At 41.5% G+C, this 17005-nt stretch overlaps 1 protein-coding gene across 1 annotated transcript in view; it reads left to right on the top strand.

Annotated features, from left to right (window-relative positions):
- Positions 1-17005, top strand: part of itfg1 (integrin alpha FG-GAP repeat containing 1) — a 183199-nt gene that overhangs the window by 115014 nt on the left and 51180 nt on the right. The gene's annotated exons all lie outside the window — the stretch shown is intronic.

Here is a 17005-nt window from a genome sequence, read left to right as displayed (position 1 = left end):
AATTATTCAGTTCTAGTGTGCTAAATCCACGTGAGTGATTATAAGGGCTTGTGTGCATAATTAGTTTCGATGCGCTTATCAGGCCATTACGCAAGCATCTATTCACTTCCCACAGATTAAAGTACCAATGCTCAACAACGTCACTCAGCAGCTATAGGGGGTCATTGAGGGTGAAAAAGAACAATAAAAGGCATTTATCTGTTTTTCTAAATGTCATTACAACATTGTGACAATGCTGGCACGTGCAGGAGAGGTATTTAGGAAAAGTTAAAAAACAATTCTACGCCAAATGACGTGTCTCTGGCGGTTCTAGTGTTAAGTAAGAATTTAAATGTAGACAAAAGCATAAGTGGTAGTAAAGTAATGAGTCAAATATAAAACTGTTAAAGCCCCCCTCCAGTGAAAATCCAGTGTTTAACCTCAAAAACATCTCCATGTGGTGTTCTTTATGTGCTACAAGACATATCAGGGACAACATCAGCAGTCATCTCCATGGCTGGGCCTGTCTGCTTTTAAACTGCAGTGTACCAAGGACAGGCTGAACAACATGTTTTCAGATTGGTAGGTTTGTGACGTCACAAACCGTTTGCAAACTCACTACTGACTACTAATATAACGTTATTACTACTGATTACTACATTTCAAGCTAGCCAAGTTTCAACAAGTTGCCGCTAAACGATGGCAGAGACGTGTTTTGTTTTTGCGATGGAGGAGGCGGTTGTAAATGTGCATAGTGGGCGGGGCCTATGCAGATTCATTAATTTTTAATGAGGAGAAGGAAGAGATGGCTTGGGAGGATTTTTACAAGGTAATAAAACATGACTAGAGCTGATCTTTATGTGGATCAGTAATGATTTACTGGTTTACTTCTGAGCACATAAGTCTGTGGTGCACACTATGTACCCATGAAATCCTGGATTCAAAGCCATATATATCATGTCAGCATCCTCTGTCTCTCCATGTAACCTGTACATTTTCACTCTTGACAGTCTGATGAAGGTGCCAGAAACACCAGAAAAATAACCTTTGTTCTCATTATGGTGCAAAAACAACTACATTTTCGTGCCAATGAACATTTAGTCCAAACAGTTTGTGCTGCATTTCAGTCACACATTAACCTGGTATTCAAAATGATGTCTGACTAGGAGAATCTGCAGCTTCAATAACTCGCTTCATGCTCAGAAGTAGTTTTTATATTTTTAGCTCACTGCTTTTCTCTCTCAGTTAATGGATTTAAGTTCTTTTATTTTTTGTTGTAACAGCGTTTGAGTAAAAATCAAGACGCCTTCTTTTGAAGTCAAACTGTTGGTACTGCGTTAGTACCTAGTGACATTTAAAGGAAAGCAAAAATAGTTCCACTCTGGGGCGGGCCTGTGCACAGTTTAATCTGTCACTCTGGCTGCTCATTAGTAGAGAAAGGAGCAGTGCTCATCCCTCTATGTTTCAGCACAGTTGGCGAGCAGTTGTTGTTCTGTCAGTTTTTGAAAGGGAGGGGTTACTACTGCTCCTCTGCTTCCAGGAACACACACACAACAAACACACACTTAATCATCAGCATGCCCTTGTAAACATAAACGAGGGCACGCTTACTTACACGCTTACAGTATGACTCATGATCGGTGTTTTCTGCCAAGAATTACATATACACAGATCTGACCTGTCTAATACATACTGCAGTGGAAACATCGTATAGTGTTGATGCTCTTCATTCATAAAAAATATCTCTTTACAGAGCTGCCCAAACCTATACATGATTCAATAGCAAATACTCACATCACCTCAGGGTCACAAGGATGAGGGGATTGAACATAATGGATTAAATCCAATGCAGAGAAAAATGACATGCTTATCACATTATAGTGAAGTCATATTTAATATAAAGCAATATTTAAATTAATGCAAAACTGGCAAATCATACTGGTGCAGTTCAGCCCAGTCAGTAAAGATCCTGTGATCCCATCCAGAGACAGGTAGGCGAGGATTATTTCTATTGCACTGGGCTGCTATTAAATGATCTGTAAAATCCTACCAGCATGGGGTTTCATTACAGTAACATGTATGCTCTCTTGCGTTGTATTCCCTGTGGATGAAATCAAGAGATTCTTCCTCTTGAAGCGTTCATTCCACCTGAGGGTACACAGGGAGTGCTGTGTAATCGCAGAGGTTACAAATGTACAAAAAGGATATTTCGCAGTCAGACTTCCACTGAAGCAAATTACCGTCTACCCTCCCGACACACACCATAACACCATTCAGTTCAAGTAGCTGTATCAGTATAAGTGCATACAATACAATGTTGCCAAAGCATTTTAACAAGAACTATAAAATCATAAAAAAACAGTCTTCTAAATCAACCAAAACACCTGCAGCCGGACATCCTGAGTCACAGCAACATCAGCTAGCTTGTTCCAGCTGAGACAAAGGAGACCCGTCTTGTCTTGAACTAATCAGTAATGTCTTCATTTAACATCTTTAATTATCAAATTAAGTTTTTGAATTAAAGGAAATTTTAAATCACAAGTTATTTACCAGGTCACATTTACCTGGAAAAGCACAAATTCAAGTCACACATAACTGAATACATTTTGCCCTATTTAATGACAATAATGTCATATGCTGCATTACATGTGACATGTGACCCACATGGCTCTGACCAATGACTGCATCCTAATTTACAACCACCCGAGGATGCTTGTGGGTGTACATACACATCATACAAATAAATATTTATGCTATTATTAATATGATAATAAAATAAGTAATACTTATTATCATTATAATAAAGACATCATGATAATTAACATGATTACTTAGAAGACAATTGGCCTAAATTGGCTTGCCTAAAAATGATGAGAACCACTGTTCTAGATAATCCCATGAGGAACACCTGTGGTTTCATGACCAGGTGTGACACTCTCCTGTGTACAGGAAGAAGGGCTAACTGACATCCATTATGTCCTGTGTCCGGCCCTACATCTCCATATTTGTTGGAGTGTTGGGTCATAGTGAAGAAGCCAGATTAAAAAAGTAAAGGTTTATTTACTCATTTCAGTTTGCAAAGGTCCCTTTGGCTGATGTTGTCAGTGTACCAATCAAGATTGGGCAGAGATTTTCTTTGTTTCATTTTAATGTTTGAAATGGCACAGTGTCAATTATGTCATGAAGATGTCAGAAATATGTGGGAATTTTCCGGGGATCATTAAAGGTTAACTCATTTACATTTAGAAGTTATAGGGGGGGGCAATTTATTTTAACGACTGATTTACAAGGGCTAATCACTTGTTTTCCCATTAGGAGTACCATATGGGGATGTGTTTAAGGAGTCACAGGGTGAGGGTTTCTGACACTGTATATAAGCTTGAACACTCTGACTCAAAGGCAAGTAAGAGACGTAATTCATAACATTGAGTTTGCTTGTTCTTCACAAATTATCTCCAGGAGGACAACTATCTCCCTCACAAATACCAACAGAGTGATGAGTCCATTCCTATATTATCTATCTCTTCCCTTCAGTACAAGCTCAGACGCTAACAAGCTTCAGTAGCTCAACAGTATCTAGCAGCTTGTGGTTAGTGACCGGTAGTTACAATGTTCCATTTAAAATTTAGAGCAAATTACATGTTTGTTTCTGGGTTATTACGTTTAAACGCTCTGAATCGCGACTTGCAGGATTTGGTACTGTGAAGACAAATGCGCAGGTCCTTTCATTTCTAAAAACGCCTGAGCTCACAGCTGCAATATTACCTTCAATTCTTCCATCCTTTAACAATATGATCCATATTCCAAATAGAGATCTTATTTTCTTACTTATACGTAGCATTAAACTGAATGTGAACAATATAAAATTATAATCATTTTAAACGTCAATAAACACATTGTAGTAAAAGGAAGAGGCGTGTGCAGCCTCTGGGTGAACAGTATGTTTGTGTGTGACCTTGACTCGTCCCCCTTCTTTCTGCTGAAACATGACTTCCTTTTCTGCCTCCGCTCCAAACACGGCTCTTCCTTTTGTGAACCGCATCTTGTCTCACTGCAGCACATAAAACAAAACACACAAATCGTGCACACTAACAAAAAAGCCTTCGATGCAAACACTGTCAGCTCCGCACCTTCTCTTTATTTGACTTCACTTACTACATTTTTGGTTGTAAATATTTCACACATGTTCAGTGGTGCATCTCCTTGGCTACAGACTTGAGAGCAAACAACAAGCAACCAAGATAAAGACGTATCTGTCAAGTGTTGCACCCCATGACATCTCATTCGTCTCCCCTGTGAACATGAGCTCATATGCAGCTTAATAGTCCCGCACCTCCCTTTAAAGCCCCCTGAGGGTAAATTGTTTATTTACCAGTCCTTTCAGCAGTCTGATAGCTGATAGCGTTACACTGTAATAAGTGAGACTGAGTGTGTGAACTTCATATTCAGACCTGACACAGTAAGTCAGACAGTGATGTGTTTCTGCAGACAGCCTGATCCAGTCCTCCGCTCTGTGAGATTGAATCCTTTTTTCTCACAATGACATCCCTCAACCCTCCCCTGAGCATTATCGAACAACGCACGCTGAAGGATTGACTTTGTGTCCGACTTGGTGTGTGTGTATACGTGTGTGTGTGTGTGTGTGTGTGTGTGTGTGTGTGTGTGGTTAAGATCCCATGATGCATACAGACTTCCTGGTTTAAATCCATCACCGGCTGGCCTCAGACAGCAGCCGTGTCTCTCTGCCTAGCAGAGGCCTGGACTCATGCTGGGCTGTTCACACTGAGATGACCTGAACCTGTTCTGCTCTGACATCTTATCCTCCTGTGCGCCCAACATGCCAATAGTTCACTCTCTGCACACTCCATCAGTAGCCTTAGCTTTTTTGCCTTAGGACCATACATTATTTAGGAGCAGGCAAGAGCTTTTTGAATGCAGCTGCAGACCAACGGAAAACTAGGGTGCCATTCTGTAAAGAAATATATCCTGCCATGCTGAGATAAAGGTGTGTCAGGTCTGGAGTCATTTTGTTTTGAAACCGCTTCAAGGGAAGATTTTCACAAAGATGTTTTATAGTTATAGTTCTGTTTCAGTTGTTTTACTGGTCTTTTCTTTGGCAGACACTGGTTAAATGGGCTCAGGTGTGCTGATCATTGACTTTCAATGCTGTTGTGGCATGAGTCAAGAATTGGCAATGTCTGTATGTGAGTCAATCTGTTTGTTCACCACTTTGATAAAGACCGAACATGAACCCTAAAACATTGTTTCTACCACCTTTAATTGGGAGAAGCAGATTAATTATTGTGAACAAAAACATAAGAAAACACAAATCTATCACCGTATGAGGTAACACAATGGTGATTGAGCCTATGGCTCACAGATCAAAGCCTTTGCATTTGCAGTATATAGTATTATTATGGACTGGATGTCTGCTGCGACTTTCGCGGAAAAAAATTACAAGTGGCGCCCAGTTAGTGACGTGTTTCCTATCACCCAGCAGTGGTTGGTCTGCCAGAGAGGGTAGGCGGAGCTAAGCGGCTGCTTTTCTGGTCTGCAAGTGTTGCGAGTAAACAGTAATCTACTATGGCTGAACAAACAAAGAAAAGATGGATGACTACAGATACAACTTCAACAAGAAGTGAAAATCCAAAGAAAAAGAAACAAATTGGACGCTCAGATGAAGCAAACAGTCTAAAAAGGAAAGCGACCGTCAGCGAGGAAATTCAAGACTGTGGACGTCACACATGCAACACTGTCTGCATATCTGGGAAGTGTGCTCCTGCAAGTACCGTTTATCACCATAGGTGCTGACAAAGAGATGGAAAGTGAGAACTTTGAGATAACTTTAACTCTCTTCATCTGACACCAACTCGGTTACAGCGGTGGAAGGCATTTAAAATCCATCCATTATTTATACCGCTCATCCTGTTCAAGGTCGCGGGGGGGCTGGAGCCCAGCAATCACAGGGCTGACACACTGAGACGGAAAACCTTTCACGCTCACATTCACACCTATGGGCAATTTGAGAGTCACCAGTGAATCTAACAAGCATGTGTTTGGACTGGGGGAGAAAGCTGGAGTACCCGGAGAGAACACAGGCATGCACAAGAGAATACACAAACTCCACACAGAAAGGCCCCCTACGTCCAAACCAGGACTCTCTAGCTGTGAGGCCACAGCGCTAACCACATAAATCAGTGTACGGAAATAATCTTCCAGTTGATGGTCTGGTTTGCATTTGTTGGTCATATAGAGGCATCAGTATTAAATTGAGTCTGTTTTATGACCAGTTAAAAGCTCCTCACTGTACGTTTAAATGATTAATCATTAATTATAACTCTGATGTGTTCACTCTCCATTAGGGTTTGATCAGGATCACCACTTTGTGAAGTATCCTCTGGTGTAAGGGCTGGATTTAAATAGCATTGACTCTTTCTTCTTGTCTCAGGCTTGTGTTCGTTTTCCACTGTTTCAAATGTTGTGCTTGATCGTTTATCCCATTATTGAAGAGAGTTGTAAGTACAGTGAGTCATCTTGTATTTTTGAGGAACATAGTCATAACATGCATCACTGTCTGGTCTTACACAAAGTGTTTCCACTATAAGCTGTGGAGACAACGCGGCCCACAGTGGTGCAGGGTGGACAGATGGATGGATGGTTATGATGAGGAGGGAGGAAATGGGAGAAATCATAAACTCCAGAATTAGAAAGAAGAATAAAATGATGGGTGATGGAAAAGAGAGAGGGAGGAGGGATCTCTGCATGAGCATCTCACAGTGTGTGTGTGAGAGAGATGAAGAGAGAGACTGACAGGCAGAACTGTATGAGTTGATTAGTTTCCTGCTCACTTATTAGGATGCAGATTAGCTGCATTGAGAAACATCTGTGAGCTTTTCTTAGTCCCTTCTCCTCTCTCCACTCCTCACCTCCCCTTTCATCCCTGCTCCTCCTTCACCAAATCCTTCTTTCCTTTTTCTGCATTTTCTCCCCTCCCTTCTTCTTCCCCCATCTCTTCTCATTCCTGCATCTTTCATTTCCTTTCCTCTAACCCTCTCCGGCTTGTGTTTTTATCTTGCTCTCACCTCTGCTCCTGCCCTTGCCCTGCCATCACTCCTCTCTTGTTTCTCCTCAGAGGTCTGGTTTCCTGTCCTCCTGCTTCCTCCTCTACTCTCTCGGTCTGTCAGTCAGAGCTTCCTTTAATTCCCTCTTTTTAGTTTCATTCAAATGACAACGAGCAGATTTACATGAAGTCTCTCAGTGTGGCTCTGTCGTCCGGAGGAGGATTTGACTGCAGGCTGTATATATTCAGATTGGTGTGAATACTTCGTCAGTGCACAAAGACGGCTGAGTGGGAGCGCCGGCTCCCATGTTTGTCAAAATAGCATCCTGCAGCAGCTTATGTTGACAGTTGAAGTCGTAATGGCTCTGCCTGCAAATAGGACTACAAGCAAGCCATACAACACACAGTATACTACATATCCCAGCCTGCAGAGACCAGTAATTCATATTTGTTACATCTTCTTATCCCTCTTCGGGAGCATTTGCTGTGTTTTCAAAAACGCGTCTTATACACCGAATTTTACGCTACATGTAAATACCTTCTTGTTTCTCCATTCATGCAAAACAGAAACTATTGGAGTCTCCCTCCTTACCTGTTATTGATTATGGTGATGGACATGTGTTATTACAAACAGTTTTTCTCACTCACCTTTGACCTTTATATTCCAAAGTGAGTTGGACTGCTTTCAGTGCAAAGACTCTGACATTGGTACGTTTTTATTAACAAGCCTTTCTGGGCTAAATTCCCCAACTCTCTCTTACATTTCAAAGATGGAAAGATGGAAATCACAACCTTTGTTTTCTGTCATTTTCCAATGTGTTGTTCCCAGAGTCTCCTCTGAATTGGGAAAACAAGCGTTCAGGTTTTCTGCCTCTTCTGCATGAAAAGGTTTATAGACATGTTTAACTTGATATCTTAGTTACTTGAACGATTTAAAATCTGTGGTGAAATCTACTGAGTCCAGGCTGTCTGTGTGTGAATGTTTTGTCTGCAGCTACTGTATTTGGTCTCTTGATCATTGCATGTGTTGCTGCTTCTCTTGGCCAGGTCTCTCTGGTAAAAGAGATCTCTGATCCCAAAGGGATAACCAGGTTAAATACAAGTTAAATGAGCCTCAGTAAGGCAACCATTTATCAACTTAATTTTGTATCAGTTTCAATTGTATTAGTGTGGACCACATCTAGTGACAGTTGAGGTAGTGGGAAGACAGGTCAATTACAGTTTGTGGTTAAGAAGGTGAAAACAACAAGGAGCACCTAAATGATGTATGATTTATGTCTCTGAGGGTAATAGACATTACTCTGAGGCCATTCCCAACACACCTAAGACAAGCAAAGTCTCAGTGAGCCGTATCAGCCCCAGAAAGCAGGAAAGCAGAAAAGGATCTGATTTTGAATTAATACTATTTGATAGTGACGATGCAATTTAACAAAACAGAGCATGAGACTGATGTTTCACAGAGAGTCCATCGATTTATTTCTCTGCTTGGTTAGTGGCTAACATGTGCCTTCATGACCCAGCACTGCAGGGCAGTCAGTTTACTTGTGTGAAATGAACCCTGTGAAGCCAACCAAAACAACGACAGATCATGTTGTCTCCAGAGAGTAAAGCTCTGTGCGAGGATGTTAAACTTTACTCAACTTAATATAGCTAATTAAATCGGTGGTCACGTTGCATTTTTAATGTTCATCTGAAAGGGAAACACAATGGAAGCCGCTGGCAGCGGTTCAGCGACAGTGAGCACACAATAACATTATAATGATGTTACCAGGAGTGAGCGCTGAGCAGAGAGGGTTCCCTCTGGGATTTCAATCCCCTCTGCGGTGCGGTGCCTCGTCTTACTTACACTTCGACCAGACAAGACAGAAGCCGTTTAAGTATGTCTAATGGGGGCAAATAGGGGAGCTGTTTTGTTTTTCAGTCAAGCACACATGAAGAAACCAGGTTTACACTAGACATTTTGTTAAGTGAATGCTCTTTATGAGCTTTTGCAATTAAATCCAAATTTTAAACGCTACATAGGCTTTTATTAACCTGAGAGGTAACAGAATGTCTTTGTTGCACACATACACACAGTACAAGCTGTACCTAAAACTATTACATCTATATCATCCATGTAACACGGATTACTAAGCCTTGAGCAGGTGGTCATTTCTGGAGTTGTTGCTTTTTAATACCAGATGCTAGCTTGCTGTCTCAGTGTGTGCGTCTGTATTGTGTCCGTAAGCTGTGTGTGTGTGTGTAGGGGTTTGGGGGCTCTGTAAGCAGCCCTGCAGTCAGCAAATGCAGCCTGAGGACAATGAGGAGCGATGAGCATCTCAGACCGAACGCCGCTCAGCTGTCGCATTGTTGTGCTGGTGTGTCAGTGTGTTTGCGTGTAAAGTGTGCGTCTGTTTGGCTCTCGTTGACTTCACTTGTAGCCACGAGCGCTGACACAGCTCGTCATGTTCCCCTGTCAAGGTCTGCTCGTCACATTTGGCTCTTGGTATGTGTGTGTGCGTGTGTGACGTTAGCTGACCCAACAGTTCAGGACTGTGCCGTGACGTTTACATGTGGTTACCATGGCGCCCTTTTTATAGAATCCCAAATGAGGGTGCGATTACAGGTGAGACTCCTTCCACAAGGCAGTCTCTCTGCCACATATTGACAGCGAGTAAAACAGAATAGGAATCTGACATATAACGGTTAAGATACACTGTCTATCTGGTTTTGTAGCAGCTAGGTGGCTAAAGGGAAAAGACTATAGGATGCACATCTTTCATGCATGCAGGAACATAAATCAATATCTACTGTAACACAAACAGAAGCAACAACTATTGAGGGAAAGGTGTGCAGAGTTGTTTGTTTTATGGTGCAGTTACAGAAATTCATTCCCCATGAAATCACCTCTCGCACTGTTACTGTGGGATTATTGTTTTCTGTTGGGCTAAAATACACCATGTCTATTGCAAACAGTAAAGCTTTCGCAGTGTGATGTTTTTGTAGCATGCATAAAAGAACTTTAGATAAGTGTAATACACAAATTTGTATCTGTGTATGAAAGGTTCTCTGCTGCACGTTTGGGATTCAAATTCAAACTAGATGTGTCTTTTTTTGTATCTAAAAATAGCTGGAGAGTGATAAGCAATAATACAATCATTCCTTTTTAATTCAAGATAGTGTTTTGTTCTTATAAATACTTGATAACACTGTAGCTTTTTGGGGGCAAGATATTAAGCTTCAGAGTCAGATGAAATGATGTCTTAAAAGTTACAACTTAGTGCTATTTTGCATCAACACCTCAGCCTCAAACAACCCCTCCAACGACAGTTGATTAACCTCAGACCTACACAGGAAGATGTAGTTGTACGATAGCTACTATAATTATCTACATTTAATACGTTATTCTGTGTGAGGTGTCTGTTACACACATGCATAGATAACTTTGCAGAAGTACTTTTATAGAGCACTCCTGTCCCACATTTCTGAAACTTTTATACAGCACACCTGGCACAAAGTTGCCCTAATATTACTAAAGCAGACTGGTGAGAAATGACCTGAATTTTAGTGTCCCAGGCCACTCGCTGGCAGCAGGGATTAAGGGCACTGAGACCCCCCTCAATAATAGAAGGCTACTGTGTCATAACCACGGCCCAGTTAAAGGGCCAGTTCACCAATTTTCAACCTCAGTCCTATCGTGCTGTTATGGGGAGCTAAAGCCATTATGGTAGAAAAGAAATGCAATTTCGCTCTGTGCCTCGGGGGACACTATCCGCTTCTCCAGCGGGCCCTGGAAAACCTCCATGTCATCTGGCGGAGGCCAGGGAGCTTGCTTAACTACACTTCCTCAATCTAGGGTGCCTGCCTTCGATGTCATGTCTCGTTCAAAAGCGTCAGGTTTGAAATGTAGACTGCAGACCTGAAGATTTTTTAGACGATCCGGTATATTCACATATTTCAGATTCTGTACCGCTCTGAGCCATTGCCTGCAGTGAAAACGGTAGTATTTCAATCCAGCGTCTCTCGCTGGGCCATTCCTTTCAGAGGGAGGGGCGCAATGCATGCTGGGTGTCGCAGGAATGTAGAATGGGCGAAACCTCGAGCTGTTTGTACAACTTTCTCCACAGCTATGGCGCCAATTTCAAATATTATTGCTTCTATTGATTACAGAGAACACCAGCTCTGACTAACAGTGTTTTTTTCCAGGGGAGAACTTCTCCTTAAAGGCCATGTCCACATGTACACAGGGATTTCGTCCACACACAAATGTCATTTTAGCTCACTGAAACTCCGTTTCCACAGAGACGTGTAGACGGTGCTTTTGGCTCGCGATGTCAGGCTGTGCACCGGTGTCTCCATGGTGGCGCGTCACTAATGAGGCGACGTTTCTTTGCAAAATGACAGACGTGATAAATACAGTGATGCTTAACAGGACTTTTTACATGTTAATACATATATGTACAGTTACTTGTCCACTATATTGAGAAACAAAGGCGTCGGGATACATTTTTTCAGACATTTGACTGGCCGTGATTCTTCTTCTTCTTCTTCTTTGCATGACCGGGTTATATCGCCGTCTGTTGGTTTGTTTCTGTTGTGTTTTTGCGTTTTTGTTTTGATGGGGATTTTTTAGAACCGTGCTTGTGTGGTCGGGGTTTTTTTTTTTTTTTTAACAAAGGAGGCAAAAACTCTATTTTCCATAATACCCGTGTTCGTGTAGACATGGCCTCAGACTGAATTACAGGGAACTGGCTGATGTCTAAAGACCCAAGTTGTTCATCTGCAAAGTGCAACTTTATCATAGAACCTGACTTTTGTTTATCATTAAACCAGAAACATACCCGCACAGTGAGCTGGATTCTCCTAAACAAAATGTTTAAAAGCATCCACCGCATTTTAAAAGTCCAGAGCTCTGACCACATCAGATTTAATTGCCTCAGAAAAAGAAGCAGCGCTTTCACTGAGACATCTGGGTTGTTATTTTGTTGTTGGGAAACAAATATGCGTCTTAACAAGTTGTGACTGGCCGGTGCATACTCTAAATTGGCTGGAAGATAAAAAAAAATAGTAAGCCAGTTGCGATGCACCAGTTATGCATATCTCCAACAGGCCAGTTGATCCCTTCTTAGGAGATGTTTCTTATTAGCAGGACTCCAGCGTGCTGTGTGCACTCAGCATTGTGCTAGATCTGCAGATCGATGATGGCATCATCCATAGCCGATAGTTGGCATAAATCATAACATCGTGACCGTCATTTTAAACCCTTCACACCTGACTATTGAACACTTCTCTCCTAGACATGAACATGTTAGACAGATCGGGAATCTCTCTAACAATCGCACACGGCTTTGTGGTTCATGGAGACCGGGGATTTTTCAGTAACAGTAAAAGCACACTGAAGTAACAAAAAGGAGCACACATATCTGCACAGACTGTTCATGAAATGCTGCACACTGGCTTGCTCGCTGTTTCAATGATGACAACACACGAACACACAGACCCACACAGGGAACACAGACCAGTTCATCCTCCACTTGATTAGGTTAGTCCTGTGAAGGAGCTCCCATCAGTCTTAATGTTACTCCAGAAAATAGGCTTGCTCGGTCCCAAAGAGGCTGTGTGGGCTGCAGAGAGGGAGAGAGTGAAAGGGGCTGTTGTATCGACGAGACGAAATGTGTTCCCCACAGGATGTGTGACAGCTATTGCAGGGCTCTTGTTTGGGCCGTGGAGGAGCTGTTATGTTCTTGTTACATGTCAACCAAAGATTGAAGAATAGTGCAGAAACTTCAAAAACACTAGATTTGAGCTTCCCCTCTCTCGTAAGTGTCGTGACAGCCTCGTCCGCACAGATACACCCTCCCTGACACGGCCTCATCCACTTCCTGCAGCAACAGCTTGTCCATTGAGTTGTGAAGGTCGTCTGCATCCGTGCAGTTTATGTCTATATTTTCCGTTCTCTTTATGCACCAATGAACTCATGTTGTGAAATTCTTAATGTGAAATGTGTTTGTCTCTCTTCACTAATTACAGCTTTTTCCTTTCTCACCTTTACCTTACAAGAGTCGTCTGTGGCTGTGTAAAGCCTTCTGACTAACAGTGTGTCTTGACTTGGACTTGATTGTGTCACATTTGACAGGAAATAAAACAGAGAGAGGCGAGGACTCTCTGACAGTGTTATTTCCACAGGGTGCCAAGTATGATTTAGCTTTATCACATCCACACTGGAAATTAGAAATTAGAATGTCAGTAAAGTCTGATATTCTGTTTTCTATCACCAAAACGCATCAATCCACGTCAACTCCTCTCAAATGTGTCCATTTACACTGACAGTAAACACCTTGTATCGCTTGTTTTCCAATAAGGGAGTAAACTGACAACACATTTCTGACAGACTTCAGATTTGTATTCAAGTTGTTTGTTCCTCTCAGTCCTTCCATGTGCCGACATGTTTCTCTTTCGGTGTTTTGCAATTTGAGGATGACTTTCACATTTGACTCGGGATGTAATTAAATCAAGCCATTAGACAGTGTTTACAGTTTGTGCTTTATCGAGACATTATAGCTCGACCTTCTCAGGGGACCAACGCTTCAAAATACATCGATGTAGGTTTGTGCCGGCTTTGTCTCCAAAATCAAACTTTCTGAAGCCAGTGTTGAGCAGGGCGAACGACACGCACTCCAAAAAACAAAAAGCAACCACGATCCAAAGTTAACAGACGGTAATTACAAAATAAAGGATTCTAGAGATATTTTTCTTTTACTTATAAAACAATAAAAGATAATGAATCAGTTAATCAGCGGTAAACTTCAAACTTTGCTACTGGAAAAATTGTTCCACTCCCCCGTTTCCTTTTCCCCAGATGTCTATTAATCACTCCTTTAAGTAAACATTCCTGCAGTAGCAGAATCGACCTTCGGGGGGGATGAGCTAAACTCAAAAATCATTCAAAATTCATATTTAACCAAACAATAGTTTGGTTGGGATTCACAATGGGAAAAGCTTGTTTAGGTTTGGAAAAAGATCATGGTTTCAATATAAGAACTACCTGATGTACATAGTAAGCTATTAAAATAACTAAGTTACTTACTTTATTTAGCCCTAATTTTACATTTACATGACCAAGCTGCAGTATTCAACAACTTAGGAGGGAGAACAGGCCGGTTTATTCCACTGAGATTTACACTCCTGTGTGAAGCTCTTAACTGACCTTTAAACCACCAAGGTTTACAGAGAGAGCTGCTGCTTATTCTCACAAGTGTGAGAATATTAGTATGCTGCAAAATGAGCTGTAAAGAAAGTAATACACTAAACCGTGCTGTAAGCTGGTGGTGTTTTGGCCTCGAGTTCTGATACAGTCGTCTTATGCTGGATGTTCTCTTCCCCGATAATCCTAGAAGAGACTGTCTTCAAACAGTTGATTAATCCTAATGCCTATGCATTATTGATTTACAGTGTCAGTGACAGTGCCTGTGGCCTGACCCCAAACAACATGAAATTCAAACAAGCAAAGAATAATCTGATCTCTATGATTTATTGATCATCAGCGTCCTTCATAGATGACTTTGGTCTGAAGTCTGTGATGTGTAGATGTGGTGTTTGCTCAGCTATAATGACACGCTGAGCTGTTTCTGAACACTTTGGTGCTCTTTGCCTGGCCTGACCTCAAACACCTGAAGGCCTTGATCTTTTCAGAGTAACCTATTGTTTTTTTTAGTTTAGTTGCTCAACTTTTAGGATGCTTTCATAAACCCAGAAAGAGCCCTGAGCTTTGGCATCAAACTGCAGTCATTTTAGGGGCTCCATATTTCTCTCTTACAAACATCACCACAGTCGGTTACCATGTAAAGACATCAAGTTCTTTGCAGTGTCATTAAATGATGGTGATGTTTCTGCAGACCTTTTTTGATATCCTTGACATGAAACATTTTGTAGCCTTCGTTTTGCAACACCTATGTGATTACTAAATAATCTTTCAAACGCAGTATTGAATGACAACAAAGCACGGGCCTTGGTGAGAGATTAAAGTTTATTTTTTCTTTGATAAGATTTAATAAACTGAAACCTGTTTTTACAAGGATGCTGAGTCGCAGCTGATACGCAGTGTGGTCAGTGAGGGTCAAGGCACACATGTTTGTCTTTGATGGGAGCTCCATCTGAATTCCCCTTCAGGCATTTTTCTTAATAAGCTTGTGAACTTCAAAGCTGCAAATTTGCCTTTGCTACACGTACGCCATTTCTTTTTAAATCAAAGCTTTAAAAAAGTCCTCTTGTTTATTCATATAAGTGATGGCAGAGGGGTTACCACAGAGAGGGATCAGAGTACGAGAAAGTGGTGCAATGCAGTCCTCAGCCTTGGACCATGACTGCATTTAAATACAACATTGGCATAAATCACAGTTTGTTTGGGTAATCTAAATCATTTTATCATCAGATTACAGTCACACTGTGCTTTGGCAAAGTGGTGCTCCAAATTTAAAGCCTCATGGTCACATTGACAAAGCCCTAATGCTGATGTTCATCATCTTAGCTTAGCATGTTGGCATGCTGATGGTATCCAGGATGGCATTACGGCAAATTGCGTTCCACCTCTTTTTATCTCCACACGGACTGTTACCTGCAAACATGCCAGCTAAATGTCAGTGGACCATACTGCTCCGACGACAAATGGTAACCAGAACAGATTCTCTGTGCATATGCAGAATATGTTGATAGAGATTAAGCTGAAACTGATTCAAATCTTATTGATTTTTGAAAATATGTAAAGCTGAAAAGGAAGGATGAAAAGTATGGGTCACATAAGTTAAGGCAAACTCTTTTTACTAGTGCTGAGAAAGGCCCACCACACACTGACTCTGGTTGTCTTCCTCCTTCTGGAGCGAATCTTCTCCCTCTTTGTTAGTCTGGCCTCTTGATGATCTGGCCCAGCTGGTGTTCCTCTATGTTTCCAGCCACTGCCGGTGAATACACCTGTTAAACACCACAATCCCCATTTGGCAGCGTTTTCTAAATGGGTTCTTCCCCCTTCTACAGCTCCCGCGAAGGGAAAAACCACAACATGTTAACCTCATGGTGACATGATGGGAACGTCAAGTGATTACCAAAGTCAGTGGGATTCATCCTTTGGAGTTAATGATTGAATCAGATTTTAAGGCTGTTGAAACTTTTCAGAACTCTGGACTGACCTGGTGGAGAGACGAATGAAAAGGCAGACGAAAGCATCCTTAATCCTTGAAATTACTTTACTGATTGTGAAGTTTGAACGCTAATGTTGAAACCTGGGGTTGTATAATTGTATATTTCTTTCACAGATGCACATTTTAAAGAAAGTTTTGGATATCTTTACAAATCGTGCAAGTAAAGGCACTCATAGATTTGGATTAGAACAGAATTAGTTTGTGTGTTAACACAAGCCTCTATCAGAGATGTTGTGCAGTAACACATTTAACAGAGGCATATTTGTTCCTTGACACAACACTCCAGAAGAGCTTCAGAAAACACTGTTGGTGCTCTTTGTCCGGCAGACCCTCTTTACACCATTGTCAACAGTTAACATTCACAAGTGCTAAATGTTGTGCCTCAGTTATAGTGTTATAGAAGAATGAATAGAACAACTATGGTGTTCATTATAAGGGGAAGCATGGAGAAACAGATAGGGAGCTATTGACAGCAGTAAATTGTGACTGAATGAATGGAGATCATGTAACGTGGAGCCTTTCACAGTTTGTTATAAGAGTGACTTAAGCATTCAGAGTCACTTGTCACCTGTCATTGGTTCACAATAGTGTGTAGCATTTAAATGAGCCTTTATCCAACACAAAGTCCTTCACATAATAACAGCTCTCACTTCTGCTCAGGCGGGTTATCGAGGCTGTTGTACAGTAAATGTTTGTGATGAACATGTTTGTGGAGAGTTAGTAATGAACAATCCAATCCTGAGGCCTCATCCACCCACCGTGTGTACGATAGAGCCGAGGGCACTGCTGTGTA

Source organism: Semicossyphus pulcher, unplaced genomic scaffold (genome assembly GCF_022749685.1).
Source record: "Semicossyphus pulcher isolate SPU_LCO1_2020_fin unplaced genomic scaffold, fSemPul1.0.p SCAF_1, whole genome shotgun sequence".
Lineage (NCBI taxonomy): Eukaryota > Metazoa > Chordata > Actinopteri > Labriformes > Labridae > Semicossyphus > Semicossyphus pulcher.
The sequence above is the reverse complement of the archived record's forward strand: the minus strand, read 5'-3'. Positions and strand labels throughout refer to the sequence as shown.